Source organism: Poecilia formosa, unplaced genomic scaffold (assembly GCF_000485575.1).
Source record: "Poecilia formosa unplaced genomic scaffold, Poecilia_formosa-5.1.2 Scaffold9, whole genome shotgun sequence".
Classification (NCBI taxonomy): Eukaryota; Metazoa; Chordata; class Actinopteri; order Cyprinodontiformes; family Poeciliidae; genus Poecilia; species Poecilia formosa.
The window spans coordinates 4,543,871-4,559,715 of NW_006799948.1; the positions used below are offsets into that span (position 1 = coordinate 4,543,871).

Consider the following 15,845-nt stretch of genomic DNA (forward strand, 5'->3'; position numbering starts at 1 on the left):
TTTAAAAGACTCCGCTTGGAGAGGAGGCTCCTGTATGGCTGCAAGAGTTTGCCCTATAGTTGCTCATGTTGTGCCGACTAACACATGCCTGCTGATAAACTCTCAGATTAAGTCATTAATCTGAGAGCATGGACTTAAATATTTAAAATTCACATTCAATACCAGCTGTGCCTTGTTAATAAAATGAAATAAACGCATCCCAGTGTGCACACTCATAAGTTTTAGGAAGTTTTTATGCAATTATTTACTGATGCATAACATTTGTTAAAGATTATGTATAATTTTATCATTATGTTAGTTTAGCCAGTCCATGATTGAGGTTGGACAATGTCCCTCCTCTTTGCTTTAAATAACTGTGGCACTTCGTGGAGATCTGAATAGGAATCATTTTCTGTGATAAAAGTCTATTTTATAAATCCATTAACTTTAAAAGGCAGTAAAATAACGTCATACATTTCATCAGTAGCACATCACACCTGTCTGATCCACCAATAATGGGCAACAAGTTTTCCTGCAGAGCAACAGATGGTTTACTGACTCCTACAGCTTCTGCCTTCAGTAAACTCACATCTTCATCCGAAGGATTTTTTTTTTTTTGCTTATTTTTTTTGCTAAGCAGTTTTCTGAAACACTAAAAAGCTGGCTTATTACTACTTAGCTTGATTATTTGACTCATAGCATATTTAAAGCAAGTTTATTTCATATTTTAATATTTGAGACAATAACTTAACTACTAAGATAGTACTGTAGTTAGGGACTGAAATTCCGTGATCATGAGAGAAATTTTATTTTCATTATTTTTAGGAGTTTTGGTACCTGATATGAACTTCTGTGCTTTTCAGTATGCGATCTCATTTATTTCTTGAAGCTAAACGTCGTGTCTTATGCGTCCGACTTTAGTCGCACGTTCTGAGTTTGCAACACCAACTCTCAGACGGATAAGATGTGGTGGGCATGTCTACTTCTGATTCGTCCTCCTGTCTAACATCATCTCTTTGGTTTTATAAGCGAGTTCAAAAAGCCTCTTTAGTTGGATTTGAATATTACATGCTGAGGGTGTGGCAGGACAGATGCATGTTAGCGGTTCAGATTTAAACTCTATGGCATCATAGGGGGACGTCTAGTGCAAATAGGGATATGCACTGAAATGACATTGGCCTCCTGCGCTTGACTACACAGGTTAGCCGTTCCCCAATCCCCGGTTATATGAATGCACAAAGTAAGTCTTGGTAACACTTTATTTTGAAGCAGTGTGCATGAGACTGTCATAAACATGTCGTAACACAAATGACTCTTCATAAATGTTTGACTGTTGTCATGAAGTGTCTTTTGGTAAATACTGATGTTTTCAACTGTGCACTAAACGTAGCATTAAAAGTTCATGAAAAGTGTCAACTTTGCATTATTCAGTAAACGATGACACTTTTAATGCAAAGTTCCACGACAGCTTGCATTGAAAGCAAACTGAAAGTGTCAACTTTGCATGAAAAAGTGTCATTACTTACCGACTGACACTGCATGACAGCAGTCATAAGCATTCATGAAGACACCTCCGTATTCATGACAGGTGTTATGCCATGCTTATGACCGCCAAATAAAGTGTTGCCATCAGTCTTGGTTAGCAGAAAATCTCTAAAAGTTGGTTAAATGCTTCAGTACCAATAATGTTTATCTTATCAGTGTTGTAAGGGTCTTGTAGGCCAATAAAACTTAAATGTACACACATGCTGCAGATGGTTGCCCCCATCCCCCCCAATCCCCTGTTCCTGCAGAGGTCTGTACCTTTCTGCAGTTCTTTTTAAGATCAATAGGTCATGTCATTATGCCGCCATGGAAGTTTGAACTTTGACCTCTCAGGACTTTTGCTGCATGCTTAGCACATGCACACAGAAACGAAGCCTCCATCTCGTATCGATTGCAGATCGAGTCCGTTCCCGATGCCCGCCCGCTGTTTGTTTTTCACGCACACTTCCACGAAAGCCGTCGTTTTTGTCTATTGCACTTAATTTTCACCTCTTGCCTGTTACGCCTCCTGAAGACTTAAAACGGTGGGCTTCTGGTGATTATTGAGAGGTTGAGGAATGCGTCAGACAGAGATTGCACATTTTTCTAAATGAGAAATGCATATTCGAACTTGGCAAATTACTGTCAGCTTGAAGCTCCGTTGATTTGACGTGCTTTTCAAGTGGTGAAAGATGAGGAAATGGGGAAGAGAGCAGTTAGGCTTGACTGTGGCGCTAAGTGCTAAAGACGGGGGATTTAAATCCCAACATATTCAACATCACTGGCGATGATATTAGACCATTTGTCAAAGCCATTTGTACTAAGCCGTCACTTTGTGAAGTACCAACCAGTTCGTCACTGTCAAAATTTCAAGACGATTTTGCCGTCGTAAAATAATCTGAAAGTGGAGACATTAATATATTTGAAAGCAGGCAATGGTGATATGAACGCAAGCACTTTTTTTTTTTGTCTAGAGGGCTATCAGTTTTATAATTTAGGGTAGTTTACTTTGACTGTAGTTTTCAAGTACTGCTGAGTTTTCAGTGCAGGAGTTTAAAGTTGGTTGGATTTTTGAGAAATATAGTAGAACATTTCCATACTGGCTCATCCCCAAGCATTTCAGGGTAAGATCCAACACCATTTATGAGTTTTGTTTTATCTGGCGTAGTCAAAGCAACATGACTGACTCTGGTTCTTGTACTCAGAACAAAAGGAGAGACCATTGTCCTGCGTTTGCTGCAGGACAATGGTCTGGTTCTTGGAAAAGGTTTTATCCTCATTAGTTTTCTCCAACTTAAGCATGTTTAAACCCTGTGTGGTTAGATTTATAATTAGTCATACAAGACCTCGCAAAGGTAATGTACCCCTAGAAATCTTCAAAATCATAATTTTTTTGCTGCTTGTACATAAAAAAAAAAAGTTTCACTCTTTTTTTTTTTTTTTTTAGTCTGCTTTATTTCCTTTGGGGGTACGGATACATGGACGGATAGCTGCGGCTGAACGAGATATTATTGTCTGTCAAATGTGGGTGTGTGTTCACCCAGAGTTGAAACACAGATCCAAAAACAGCAGTTTTAATCTTGTGGATGAGTCAGAATTAAAAAAAAAAAAAAAAAATCACACCCAGAAAAAGCCAATATGACCTTCTGTTTAGTGTTCACCGGCAGCCGGTTCGTTCACCGGCAGCCGGTTCGTTCACCGGCAGCCGGTTCGTTCACCGGCAGCCGGTTCGTTCACCGGCAGCCGGTTTGTTCGTTTCTTAATTATGTGTTGCAGTCACATGTCGTCAGATTTCCTCTTAAACATTACTGGCACGCTCACACTGCCGAGGCTTGAAACGTCCTGTCAGGAAAAAATAACCAGGAAGAAATGTAAAAAGCTTAATAATAATTAGAGTAATTATGGAATCTCCTTCAAATGAAGGTTCTACACATTTTAATGATTATTTATTGGGTAGACGCCACAGTTCAGTCAGTGGTGAATGTAGGGCTGTAAATAATTGGGAGAATCTGTACAAGTCAAATAAAATTTTCAAATCTGCTGAAGGAGAAAGTTTAGTTAAGATGCGATGAACTGGTTGCATAAGTGATCAAGCATTTTTATTCAGTTTTCTCTGGTTAATGTCATCTTGAGCTGACCTTATTTGCGCACTACTTGAGGAAAATTCTCCAAATCACTCAAAATGTGGAAGCTTTTTTCGTCCAAAATGCTCTCGTGAAGTACTCATATTTTCTGTCAGTTTATTTTGAATCCTTATTCCAAGCTCTTTCTTCCGATAATCTCATTGTGTTGTTGATTTCGACGTATTTTCAGCTCTTTAGCTTTAGCATTAGCATTTTTCTACTTGATTTCTTTTGTTAATCACATTTTGCCACTGATTTGTATCCTGGTCTGGATGTTTATTCCAAAGAAGAAAAAGTGGTCTACGAGAATAGAAAAGGGGGGGGAAGGTGTATTTAATAGAACATGTTTAGAAAAACTCCGAAATATTTCTTTTTAGATTATGCTTTTCCTTCCACTATTATTTGGTTTTTGTTAAATTTGCTACGTCACATTCTTATATCTACCTTTAAGCGATTATGAAATTGACAAAGACGCGAGCATCGACTGCGTCTGTCATGTCGACACTTTTTTTTCCTTCCACTGAACTTTCCATTATTATGATTGGATAGAGTATTTTGAACAGAAATGAGTAGCATTAGTGGGTTTCCATCAATGTGGTTGAGTCAACAAACATTGCAATGATTGCGATTGGGCGTAACGTGTCTGTAATGGAACATGATCTATAATAATCAAATGAAATGAATGCCAACATATATTAAGAAGAATTTCTAGAATAGCAAAACTTAACCTTTCGATTATATTCTAATTTATTGAGGTGTTTCACAGTTGGAAATCGTCCCAGTATGTTTTTGTGTTTACCAACACTAGTCTCTCTTTCTCTCTCGTTTTTTAACAGGATGTGAATTAGAGGAGCGACTCTTAATGAATCTGTGCTCAACATTAGCTATAAGGAAGAATGAGCTAAAACGACAGAGACAGGGAGCAGCAGAGCGCAAGACAGGGTCCCTGCGTGACGTGCCCCTGTGTATTGTGAGCCATCGAAGGATGTTTTGCTTCTTAAAAGGTGTTTCTGCCCCCTCCCTCGAGCGGAGTAAGGTTAGAGGGGGTCTCTGCTGGGGAAATCGCTAGCCAGGCTGAACTAATGGCCGCCGACAGAGAGGAAAGAGCAGTTGAGAGAGCTGGGGGGGAGAGTGGGTACGTAGGAGAGGGGAAGTGGTTCAGTAGAAGGGGGGGAAAAAAGTATTGTAAGTGCAAGATGAGTTGGAGGTAGTATAAGTGGAGAGAAGAGAGATGGATAGATGCGTTTTTTTTTAGAAAGGGACTTTAGTGGTTAAAGTTTGGGCAGCAGAGATGGAGGTAAGAGGATTTATTGCCGGAGACTTTGACAGAAAGTTTCAGTTGTTGAAACGAAAAAGAGGGGGGGAAGGATTTTGCATCCGGCGGCTTTCAATTCTCATCTTACCCCCCCCGAGGAAGATGGGCCAGAAACCAGTCCTACCCAACTGTGCTGCTCACTTTATTTGGCTGCCTCTAGTCTTGTTTTTAATCTGCCTTCCTCTCCTTGTGTTCGCTTTCAGCTGCAACACCAAAATAAGCAACGTTACCAGGGGAGGGCGGCTGATTCCGAGCAAGTCATCGCTCGCTCTTTCTTTCTTCTGCTTCATGTGGATTTTTCTACATTTCCATTCCCGTTCACCCTCCCCCCCACACCCTCCTCTCTGTGTTTTCACCTCACTATCCGTGCTCAACGCAGATCTTCTTTCCCTGGTGTTTGACTGCCAGCTCTGATGACACTGCAACCTCTGATCTGTCCCTCGGCCCCCTGAAGGGGCGTTGTGCTGCATGCTGGTGTGTGTTATTTTTTTATTTATTTTTTTGATGGTTGCAGATCCCGTCTGTCATCTCTAAACGTGTGCGGTTGTGTACGTGGGGCAGTCAAAGACTCTGTTTGTCTTCACATCAATCACTGTATCTTAAGGTCAGCTGAAGCCACCTCCCCGCACCCTGGAGCTGCCGGCTGGAATATTTTCAGATTAGTTTTTTCTTTTCTTCCTTTTAAGTTGCTTAAAAATCCGCTGGTAGTCTTTATTTATTTTACCCACGTTTTATAGTATCAGGATTCTTATCCGGATCTGCAGAGAGTTGCCAGGATTGCAGCCTGTAAGACTGCAGCCAAAGATCTCTGTCATTCAGTCCCATATTGATGTCTGATCACGCACTTCTGAGTCCATCTTTACGTTTCCTATTTTTTTTTTTTTTTTTGTCTCGCTTGACCTCATTTTTGATATAAAACTCAACGTCCCGAATAGAGGTTTTAATATGAGCCATCCGTTGTGTGTTTTAAACACTCGGGTGCTTTATGCATGTTTGCGGAGCCCAGAGTCGCAAACCGAAACGCTCCCTTAGGGGGCGGCGTTGCTATCTGCAGAGCACACAAAGCCTGAAATCCTGGAGCATGTTATTGAATGACAGAAGATTCCATCAAGCAATTTGAAAGGGGGATAAATGAAGCCTTTAGATGTATTCAAAGAATATATAGCATAAAGTCAGATCTAAACATTTTAACCCCTCAAAGATGAGGTGCCACGACGATGATCTGATTACAATTTTGCACAAGACTTGTCTAATGTGCTTAGATTGCACTAAATCAATGGTAACAGACCTGCTGAGTCTGACAGCTGCATGTAAGAGAGACGTCCTAAAATAAGTTGTTCAGGTTGCTTTTTCTGTTTTGTTTTTTTTTTCTTTCCTCTGTGTGCTTGGGGGGAAAAAAAACCCCCGGCGGTGCAGCAGTTGGTTATCGACACAGATATCTCCTGCCACACTAAATCCTCTTTCAAGCAGCTAATATTGACATATGCAAACAGACTTAAGAGGTGCCAACCCGTTCTTGTAAATCCCAGCAGCTCCAAAAAAAAACACTCTGTGTTTTCATCACTAAAATGCCCTTCAGTGGTGCACGGCGCTCCCTCGGAGGTTAGCACACAGCATCCGATGCTCTTTGATGAAACTATCACTTGTTTTTAGATTTGATCGCGAAGTCTTGGAAGGGCAGGTGTTGGTGAGGATAGAAGTGGTTCTCTTAACTTCTTACGCCCCTCTGATGCCCCGCTCAGTTGAAGGTCAGCAAACAGAACCAATCTGTTTTTGACACAGCAGAGAAGTCACATCAGTTTCAATAAAAAGTTTTTTGTTTTTTTTGGAGGAAAAAAATTTTCCCCTTAGTGTACAGTGGAATTGAGACAACACTGATGAAACAAATACAATTCTCAGTGCGCTTTCTCCTCTTCCTTCCAATAAATGTTTAACTTTTTGTGTTCCACTCGGATGTGATTGAGCAACGGTCCAGTCAAAGTCCCGCATCCAGTTGAGAATCTGCCATGAAACCTGCCTGAGCTCGAGACGTCTTTCAAAAAAAAAAAAAGCGGGCAAAGGTTTCGGCCTTTAGATGTGCAAAACTGGCCGAGACCTTGTTCTACAAAGAACTGACTCGGGGGATTTGGATGTAAATGCATGCCGCACATTTCAGATTTTTATCTAACCTCCCCCCCCCATCCTTCTTCTTTCACTTTGTTGGCCTATCGCATAAAATGCAGTGAGGTGCGTGTTTGCGAGAGAGAGACCGGGATTCTGGCAGAGCGCCGTTTTCAAGCCAGAAAGTCTAACGCTCTTAAATTAAACCTTGAGAAAAAGAAGCAAGTTGGAGGCTTTGATCCCGATACCTTTCTAAAGTTGTTCCCTTCGATATTCCCATTTTATTTTTTGCTCACATGCAGGATTAGTAAACAACTTTGGGCTGGCAGTCGTACTTGATCCCACTTCATCTTGTTTTCACATCGACACCATATGCCTCTCAGATGTACTTCATACGGTATTCCCCACAGTCTCCGTTCCTCCTTTCCTCGCGAAGGACTTTTGCTTGTACAAAGTATTCACCATTTGAGGGGATAAAGCATAAGAAATAAGCCCAGCAAGCGCGGCTGTTTTCAGGCGAGTAACACACCTGATGGTGTCAATGAGGCGTCTGGACTCCCTCTGCGTGAATCTCACGCGCTCCGTGGATGTTTATTTGCGTCGTCTACGGATGTGTGTGTCCAGATTTTTGATGACATTGCTGCAGACACATTTAAATGAGGGAGGACTCTGTTTTGGCCTTCCAGTAACCTTGTGTATGTGGCTTTGTTGTCTGCCTTTGGCTACCATCTGTTGTATATGGCACTGTGTTTCACCCCGCAGAAAGGACATGATGATCAGTAAATAAGGCTGGATCTATTTCTTTCTTTTTTCTTTTTTTTTTTTACTTCATTACTTAAGCTTAATATTGTCGGCGTTTAAAATGCATCCAACTTTCCCCCAAAGACATCCATCCCCACCTGTCATTAGCTAAGTGAGGCTTTCCACTGATATGCTAAAGTGTGATGCTAATTATTTAGCTTTAGCGAGTAATTAGCTTTCTTGGTTCAAGTGATGAAAACTGATAGTGCAACACATGGTTTGATCTTATTTGCAGTCTGTTATTATGTAAAGAAACTGAGCTGGCTCTTATTTGCTGCATCCACAATTGGGGGAAAATCATCATTTGTAATCAGAACTGATCTCAAAACAGATCAAAGGCAGAAATGTGTTCAGCTGTAAAATAACTTGAATTAATTTTCCCCGCTGTATTTGCATAAGGAAGAAAAAAAAAACTTTTTACGATTTTGGTTTTTCGGGGCTTCTTTTTTTCTCAAGGAAACGTACAAGATTATATAATTATCTTAAAACACGAAAGTATTTCCTGATGTATACTTTGACACCCTCTCTAAGCTATTAGTTATTTAGCTATTTTTCAATGGTACAACTCTGCAAACAAGCAGCTGCCGCACAGAACAGAAAAAGAGAAACATTCTCTTTTTTTATCTGTGGATGCTGGAGTGTTTCATCTGCTGACTGGACTCTTTGTTAGGAGAAAATATGTCCCAGCATTTCAATGCCAGGTGTAACGAGCTATTATTTAGCTCTACGTCAGTACAACGGTATACACAGCATCACTAAGAATAGATTCTGCTGGGTTTTTTTTTTTTTTTTTTTGATGCGGTCATAAATATTGATGGTACAACTCACATGGCTACTTCCTGATTATTCTTTTTTTTTTTTTTTAAGCTTGTGAAGCAAAAGATTTCCGAGATAAGGATGGCAGGTGGGAGTGCAAAACCGTATTTGCTGACTATGCACAATATTATAATTAGCACCTTTAGCTTGACAGCGTATTCTCATAAATATTTATATCCCAGGGCAGGTGTTTTTTTTTTCTTTTGAGAAGGCGTTGAGAGGTTTTTCAGTGGTAGGTGAGGGAAAAGCTGCGTAGCATCCCAACAATAAAATAAAACCAATCTACTGGATGCTGGGGGAGATTTGCATCAGTGTGAAGAGAAGGTTTGCATCTTGTGTACGACTCTTTCTGTGCCGTCTACGTACCTCTGTGCATGTAGTTACTGTCTTGACCTTTGCCGCTATTAGATGTTCACACGTTTCAGTTTTTAGCTTTGACTTTGCAGAAACACGACCCAGGAGTGTGTGTATGTGTGTGTGTGTGCGTGCGTGCTACAATAATGCACCTCAAGCTGCGGTCAAATCAGATGCTTTCTTTTTGGTTCACCACCCAGGATGGTGCAATGACTTTTTTTTTTTTTTTTTTACTTTACTACATGTTCAGTAAACATGAACTGGATCTTGTATTGGTTCATTTGTTGTTGACATTCATATGTCCTGAACTATGCAGGTGTGTACAGCTTTTTTTTTTTTTGTTACCATGGCAAAAAGTTGGGATGACAACTTATTTATTTATTTATTTTTTGGTTTGTGTTTAACTGAAATTCTAATATAAAATCCTGAGATGTGTCATCAGGGGTCACTGTTGTGTAAAGTCATTGCTCCTGCTCTACTGAGGAAGCTTCTCATTACTAAATCATTTTAAATTTTGTTATTAAGTTTTCTCCAAAGTTATGTTAACGAGCGCTAAACACATCCCCATAAATACTGGCTTGAAGCATATGTGATCCGTACTGCTAATAAGCCACGTCTCATTTTGCAATAATGACCAGCATGTTTTGCTACATGCTATTAATCAGTAGCATGCAATAGGTTATTTTCAGACGAAACCGTTTCTAATAGTCTGCTGGTATGCGCTCCGCATGTAGCAAAGGGTTTTTGGTGCAAGCTGTTAAATTAATTCCTACTGTTTAAGCTAACTGTGATATAACAGGTGTTGGGGGTGTTGCTGATGAACACCGCAACTACAAAGAATGTAATTCATTCATGCATACCTTGCCTTTTGTGTAGTATGTGATAAATCCTTTTAATTAGTTCCCAGTATTTCAAGGACTTTCTTTGCCAGGATTTAGCCTTGGCTGCTCCCGCTGAGTAGCTTTCATTTCAGCAAAAATGTAGAGCAGCTGCAAGAGTTTGTCATCGCACTATACGGACAGATGAAGGCCGGTAATGCTTATTAAAATTCATCTGCTTTAAACAGATAAACCTAAAAAATGTTGCATAATAGCTGCCCAGAACTACTGTGCCTTTCAAGAGGGAACTTTTGCGAAGTTTGTCACTCTATAACCTCAATGTGTTTCAATGGGAATCTGTGTTATAGGCGAAACAATTTTGAATAGGAAGGGAAAGTGACGCACGGTTTTCAGGTGAGGGATACAGTGATGAAGTTGTGGAGAAGTTTAAATCGGGGTTAGGTTATAGCACAAAATGCCAAGCTTTGGCACGGCGGCGTGCCGTTCCTTTCATCATTCGGAATTGGAGAGGGAAAGGGCAAATGTGAACCTGCAAGACACGGTCATCCACCTGAACTGACAGGCCGGGCAAGTAGTGCGTGTATCAGAGAAGCAACTCTAGAGGAGCTGCACAATGGAGAATGTTGTCAATAGGGCAATTATTGATTGTGCACTTAAAAGATCCGGGTTTAGTAGAATAGTGGCAAGTGGCAGTTTTCCACAGGACCTATCAAACATGTGGGAGAATCTTCTTTGGTCAGACCAAAGTTACAGTTTTTGGCCCACAAGCAAAACACAGTCCAGATGGAGGGTTGTGGGGAAATACTCTGAAAAATGCCCTAGATCCTGAAATGGTTCATCCCATCCAAATGACACTAATTGCCTTACAAAATGATTTCTATCATGATTTTTACTTGTTGTGATATTACACACCAACACTGTTCAATCCCCTAAACATACCTTCCCTACAGAGAAACATGGGGGTGGTTACTATCATGGTGTGAGGATGTTATGCTTTAGCAGGGGCAGGGAAACTGGTCAGAGATGAGAGACTATTAGAAGCTGCAAAAGACTTGAGACCTGGGTAGAGGTTCAACTTCCAGCAAGTAGGCAGAGTTGCAGTCGAAGTCTGTTTGCGTTAGAACGTCCTAGTCAAAGTCCAGACCCAAATCCAATTTAGAATATGTGGCAAAAGTAGAAAATTGATATTTTAAGATGCTCTTAATACCATTGGACTGAGCTTGATCTGTTATTCAACAGCTATGGTTGACGAGATAAATTCCCAAGAAAGCATTCAAATACAATATGTGATCTGACTATTAAGATCTTAACAGTTTGTATGAATCTTTGTACACAAACGTCATTGATGCTCTTTACTGAAATGCATTTCCTTTGCTTTCAAGAGGACATTTGAGTTCTTCTGCCAGAAGATGTTATCTTCAGGGAGGGGGGGTGGGGGGACGCACACCATCACAGATGCATTTGTCTATTTGACATGTGGAATGCTGTAGTCTGGCTGAAATCTTGCTCACCCAAGGGCATCTCTTAGCAGACGTCAAGTTTGTGTGACCTGGTGATGTACTGTGTGTATACATTTGTTCCACTGTTGTTTTTTTTGTTTTTGCTTTCATATGAGCAACAATGCCTGTCATATAGATGCTGCAAGAGACTTTTCCCAACAATCTGTCCTGCCAAGTGCCAAGAGAAGTGATCTAAAATTGCAGCGTCTTGAGTTTCAGCTCATTCAGGAGGTCATCTGTATATTCAGATTGATCCGAAACTTTGAGCCCTACTTTAAGATGTGTGTGGTGAATTAATTTTAAGGTCATGCCTCCTGTGTCCCCGGCTCTACATTTAATGAATCGATTGATGTTGGCCAACATTAGAGATGCTCGAGTCCTCTAACACTTCCTCCATGGCTCTTTCATGATAAGTGTGTCTTGGATTGACTTTTTTTTCCTTCTCCTTCTTCCTTTTCTTTGTAATGCAATATTAAAAGCCAGACTGAATTAAATATGGCTAATTCAATATTAATTTCAAACAAGGTTTTGGTAGAACATTTGTACTGTTTGCCAGCAGACCCCATATGGGATTGGCTGCTATAAGACACGGAAGATCCTCTCTTTCAGCTATCATTCGCCATTAATTATTTGTTGGCTACTTAAATCTCTGTCTTACTTCATTCTGCAACAGTTACTGCTACGGTTGCTTTGAGGCGATATAATCAAGGTGCCGCCTTTATTTATTTTTTTTTCTTTCCTTCTGGATTTCTTCGGAATGCTAATTTAGTTTGAGCGAAAGTTTGGAAACTCGACTACGGGAGCTTTCCGAAGTGTAAAGTTTCAAATCAAGAGAAGTTGGATTACACAGCAGCGGATCACACCTGCTTAATGTATGCATGGCTGGCATCCACATCTCGGATCAATGAGACTGAGGTGCATTGATTTATCCTGGATGGCCTGGGGCTGTGGGGTTTCTGCAGTGATGACTGAGGCCTCGCCTCCTTCCTGGCAGCTGCGTTTGTAAAAATGCAAGCGGTGTCTTGTATGCGAGTGTATCTTACATGTGTACGCCTAATGCTTGTGGTCACCTGCAATGACTCAAACTAAAATAGGACGGGCGCTGCGTGGCTCGGTTGGTGCAGGGGCTGTAGCCCTCAACGCATTTGTTGTTGGTTCAGCTTCTGCTCTCAGGTTATTTGCTGCATGTCTTCCTGTTTTTCTCTCTACCCTATATCTTGTCAATTTATTGTGCAGTAAACACCAATATTGTAAAAAAAAAAAAAAAAAAGAAACTGAAGGAAAACTGAGTTAAAGTATTACAGCACATCTATTTGCTTCAGTCTTTTTTCTTTCCTATTAAAGAAAGGGAAAAGGGAAATGCTCAGCAGCCTGATTTGCTACATTAACAGATGTTTTAAATTTCTCAATTCTTGCTCAGACTGTAGATATCATCACACATATTATCTCCTCATACAACACAGACTTGAGAGTAAATTACAAGATGAATAAATAATGAGTGGTGTTAAATAATTAATCGCATAACATACACTAATACACAATTTTCCTATGAAAGGGGTTGAATGAAGTCTTTTGGGCTGTGAACAAAATAATTTTAAATGCTGATCATGAAAAAAAAAATATTGCTTGTTCAAAAATGTTTATAGCTCAATTTTAAAGTCTAGTATGAGAAATTGTAGGAACAATAAAATAATCTACATTAATACCGGATAATTTGTTTGATTCCACACGTGCCTCATGTTGCTGATTTGCCTCATTCCTAATTTACACAAACTGTAGGTATGTAAAAGTACAATATCTAATTTGGCATTTGATTGCAAATTAATGAAAGTTGATTAGGAAACCAAAATATGAATCAACACTCTGTGGTAACTCAATATAATAAAATTCTGCAAAGCCGAGTGGCAAAATTCAACTTATTATCAAACAAATAAAGGAAGTGGTTGCTTTTTCTGTTTTTCAATCTAAGAGATGACGTTACTGCAGCGAGACTATTTTCAGGTTGCCTTCAATTACGTGGCTGCAAGTCAGATGTGCTTGGAAGCCATCGACAGTGTGAAGCTGATTCCCTTCTTCTTTCCTTCTTAGAAAACGCTAGCGGTCTGTTTCAGTCCCTGACTAAAAAGGACGGCCACAGATGCCGCAAACAAACTGGCCATTTACTTTATCGTAGCTGCATCTTTCTAACAGTTGAAGCTCTAAATCACAACTTCCATAAATGCATGAGAACTTTTTTTTTCTCTCTCTCTCTCGTTTTATTGCTTAGATGCACGGTTCCAGAGCAGCATAATGGAGGAGACAAACCATATCGCGCTCTAACTTTGCAGGAATAGCAATCGTCAGGTCTGGCAAGCCGACGCCGAATTGCCAGTGTCACTTATAAATACTTGTACCAATGCACTTTCTCCATGACCTACACTAATAAGCATGTACATACGATCACAGCTCCACCATAACACACACCTGAATGTACCTGAAGAAGCCTGTGCACGCACACACACACACAGACGCAGACACCACTCACGCCAAAGCGGTGCCCTGCCACATGCTCCTCAATCGTATTACAGTGGCTCTCAGCCTGTTATGATCTCATTCCAAAAGCATTCAGCACTGCCACAAAGCAATTCCAAACACATTTCCAAAACACATTTTGCCGCGCCACAAAGTGTTACATCCATCACTGGGGGAATAAGGCGTAATAACCGACAGTCACTGTAATGGTTGATTCCCCTGCCAAGGAAATGCGAGTGCGAAGTGTGTGCTAGACTCTTTGTTGATGCCTTTCGGTGCGACGGTGCGCACGCGTATGGGTGTGTCCTTGTGCGTGTGAATGCTCAGAGAGAACTTGACCAACTGCGCTAAAGCCAGGAGCATCTCTCGTCTCTGACACCCATATTTATGTAATGACATGCTGAGGAAATAAATTATAAACCTCCATCTCCCTCCCTTTTTTTATCTTCTAGTTGCTAGAGCTTACCCATTCTTTTTTCTCATCGTCATCGCCAGCCCCATGTCTTCATTTGAAATAAAGTAACACTTCACCACGTCAGTTTGCGATTAAAACGTTCGCACGTGTCTGTCAGACGTCTTTTTTCTTCTTTTTTTTGCCCCCCTCTCGTACTTAAAGAAACGAAGTGAGGAATCACTCGAGATGTTGGCATTGCCGGTAATGGAGAGTTTCTATGTGAAGATGATGGATAACGAAAGGGGGAGAAACATAAAGAGAGAATCAAAGTGAGAATGAAACTCGACGAGATGAAACGGACAAAGTGATCAAAGAACCCAAGGAGACAGCGGTATATAATTAGAATAGAGAAAACAGCACTAAAGTTTGAGGCTGGGAAGAGAAGACAGTGGGAATGCACTGGAGGTGTGAGGAATATAAAAAAACAATGTCATGCAAATATTTGTGTGCTGCTGAAATGTAGTTGGCGAGGCAGAAGATGGGAAGGTGAGAAACTCTATTGAAGTACAGTGTGAGGGAGATTTTTATTCTCAAAGGGATCAATTAGCTTTTCCAGCCAGGGTTCTCTGAAAAGGTACTAAGTATTCGCTAAAAAAGAAAATTACATGAATGTAAATGTGAAATTAAGATTGTGTAATATTGCATTGTGCATATGTATTGTTGTAAAACTCACCTCTATACTTTGTCAGAATATTGTCCTTGCCTTTTGCTATGATACCAAAGCTTGTCCCCAAGCCTCACCCAATGCTTAATTATCTGGATAATAAAGTGTAAGTGGTCAGAAATGTGTTGGGTGGTCCTTCTGTTAAAGGGCATTTAGCATGTAGCATGCTGAAGTGAGTGAATCTTCATGCAGACAGAGCTAATGCATAGCTTAGGATGAAATTTGGTTCACTGCTGCACCATTTTGGAAACATTTGCATATATTCTGTTGCAGTGGCACCTGCATATATGACATTTAGTGCTTTAAAGTTGTGGCACTGGCATTTCTTGACATGTGTGCAGCAGTATGAGAGATGTTAAGTGATTCTAAAGTATTATTAAACATACAGCAGTGTATGTATGTATGTATGTATGTATGTATGGGAATTTTAGCTGCTTTTCTAACGTAGCCAGTTGACTTTATATTGGAATGCTAATTAATAAGATTAATCTTCTGGCACAAAAGTCATGGTATGTATTTTTGGATGATGATTGGATTTGGATATAGCTACTGGTGATGTTTAAATAGCTCTGACTAGTTGTTAGCTAGTCAAAGAGAGCATTGCTATGTTTGGGTTTAGGACCATTTCTCAGCCAAAAAAATATGTTGAAACCAGTTCAGATTGGTAAGGAAGTGGCAAAATTATGTTTGGTTAAAATGTAAATCAAGCACATGAAGCTTATTGTCACAACAGGTAAAGGCCAAAGCAAAACCAATATGAATTTTCTGTAATCTCCACTGAATCAAAGGTGCAACAACCTTTTTGGATGGACTGAACGTCAGGTTGCAGATGTGATGTTCAGTTACCTTTTAATTTAACCAATGAA

General features: G+C 40.3%; 1 protein-coding gene across 6 annotated transcripts in view; it reads left to right on the forward strand.

Annotated features, from left to right (window-relative positions):
- The window catches only part of grm8a (glutamate receptor, metabotropic 8a), a 255,278-nt gene that overhangs the window by 58,346 nt on the left and 181,087 nt on the right, over nt 1-15,845 (forward strand). The gene's annotated exons all lie outside the window — the stretch shown is intronic.